Source organism: Athene cunicularia, assembly GCF_003259725.1.
Source record: "Athene cunicularia isolate RWA chromosome 5 unlocalized genomic scaffold, athCun1 chr5_part1, whole genome shotgun sequence".
Lineage (NCBI taxonomy): Eukaryota > Metazoa > Chordata > Aves > Strigiformes > Strigidae > Athene > Athene cunicularia.
The window spans coordinates 5,651,447-5,654,210 of NW_020799101.1; positions in this window are offsets into that span (position 1 = coordinate 5,651,447).

The window sequence follows — 2,764 nt, forward strand, 5'->3', positions numbered from 1 at the left end:
GAGTCTCCCCTGAGTTCCCCTTCTTCACACCTTTCTTGCATTCCTTCTGCACTACCTGGATTCCTTGCATGTCCTCCAGATATACAGAGCCCTTACAGGATGCCCCATCTGTTTCATCTCCTCTGATCTGCCCTCCTGCTCCACACACACATGGACTTTCTCTTCTCAGCTCCACACTCTTGACCCCACTTTGTGACTCAGGTGAGTTTAGGGAGACCAGAACTTAGGGGGAAGGTGACAAGGCTGTGACAGAAGCAGAAGAGAAAGGGGTTGTGTAGGGCTGCTGGTCCCAACTATGGGCTAGCGCAGAGGTTTGCTCAGGCAACAAAGCAGATGGTAGCAGCAACAGCTTTTGGTGTCTCACATCACTCCCACTCATCATCCGACTCTCCCACACACCTCCACCTTCACAGATCTTAAATAGAAAGGGTGGATGTGGGACATCAGCACTGCTGCAGTGTATGTGAAAAGCATAGCATCTACAGATGGCTACAGCGGCTCACAGTTCAAGGAGTTCGGGTTCTGCAACAACAGAGCACATCCGTGTGACAACAGCCTCCCCTGAAATTCTCTTGCTTCCTCAGAGCCCTTGTCCTCCCGCATGTGTGCACTCAGGCTCCTTGGCTTGCCTGTCTGGCAATGAGCAAATGTCTAGATCCAGCTCACCAGTTAATAGCTTTTTCAATATTTAGTTTGCTTCCCTGAAGAAGAAATTGTAAATACCCTCTGACAAATCTTTTGGGGATATGATCAGGGCGACAGTTACACTCCTGGGCATGTATAAAAAAGGGCTGAATTGCAGCTGATTTTACAGGTGTGGTTATCATGGGGCAAGGAGAAGGGGAAGATTGGTAAGGGAAAGGAGGTGGTTGTTGGCAGTGGGATAAGCATTAGCAATATCTGTCTCGAGTGATCCCAAATTTTCATTACACTGGCCAACATCTGTTGTAAAATCCCTTTTCCCAGCTAAGGGATCAAGTCACAGTGAGACACATACCACAGACAATATTCATTAGCAAACCTTCTATTGATTAAGCTCTTACTATTAATAGACCCCAGCTGTTATTATTAATAGTAGATAACTGATCACACACTTCGCTCATGCACACATGCTCTCTCTCAGTTTTCCAGCTGGAGCAACAGTTGGAAGGCCACTCCCAGCTATTTGCCCAGACACAGAGGCTCGTACTGATGCGCCAATGGCTTCTAGGTGGGTGTTTGCCAAGTCCCTCAAAGGGTGCCTTGTTTCATTGGGTGAAATACAGATAATCCTCTTATTTGTGCAGCCACTGCCTTTGCGGATGCAGTCGGAGTAAGACGATCCATTGCTGATGCTGGAGCCTTGCACAGCTGCAGCAAACTCGTGGTGTCCCGAGTTTATTACAGGCAGGTTCAGCCGGACTGCTAGTCTGTGGGGTGTGGTAATTCTTGGGAGACTTTCATGTGCTGTCTTTTGCTGTGTACTTTTCCTCTCTTCAGTCTGGTTTTGGATAACTATCTCTTCATCCACACCCCGAGGTGTCTACAGAGCCCATTCCCACAAACTCATGCTAAGATGCTTTCATGGCTATTCCATACCAGAAATGTCAATACCATCTAAGCAAGGTTGTGTATTTCAGACACTTTGAATAACTTCCTTGCAAACAAGTGGTGATGGACCTCACCTGTAGCAGAGCTGACATTTAGCTACAACACGGAGATGAAGATTATTTAGAAAAACTTAACATCTCCTAACTTTGATGGGGTTAAAACCTCAGTCAACGCCTTCTACTGTGACATGTGGGCACATACAAACACCACTTATTTTTTGCTCTAAAACTGAGATCTTGGTTTCAACAGCCTGTTATTTTGTGAGGGTTTGAGATAATACAGCATTCTCACAAGCTCTGCACAATGTGTCTTGCGGCGTGACTCTGTGATTTTTGGAAATCTGAAAAGCAATAAATTCCCCGCTTCAAAAACCAGACAGATGAAGGCAGAACTTAGCTGCACTGTACACTTTCATGGAAGTGGCTAAAACTGAACTAATTTAAATTACATTTTTTGCACTTGCATCCTACCAGTTGACTCCCACCATACCTGACCTGTTACCTCTGATCACCAGACACCAGTTACCCAGTCTTGAAAGCCTGGGTTACCACACTGGGTTTTATTATTTCTATCCTCACTGTATTTGCGAGTTCCTGACTTTACTCCTAACCGCCACTCTCTTGGAGCTGTGAGATGGGGATGTTTTTCCCCCCCAAGACATTTTATTTCTGTTTGAGAGGAAGGATACCGTATCCTAAGGGTACCTACGCGTTCAGCCTTGTATTAAATTGCTCTTGCGTTAAATGTCGTGGCAGCCAGCGCACGCACCGCAGGCCCTGTGGTGGGTTTATGCTTTTGCGAGTTTTGGGAAGACACGGGAGATGGTTTGATGCACGGTTGGATGGCGCTGACAGGCGGTGCCTGGCCCCTCAGAAACGAGCTGGTGCGGTATAAATTACCGCATCCCTATGGCACAGCCGCTTCACCGTGGCTTTATGCTTGACCAGCTCTGGGCACCAAGGCGCTGCTGCCATTTTGCTCGGGTAGAAGTCCCGGCGCGGGGCCTCCTCACAACCAACGCCCCCCCCCGCCTCCCTGGCGCCAGCACTCGGGTCACCGGCAGCGCCTCGGGGGCCTCATCCAGCCCTTCTCCCTCGCAGAGGCCCTGTCCGCCGCCGGGGCGGAGTTGAGGGAAAGCCGCGCAGCTCCGCGCACCCCATGAAAGACATCTGTC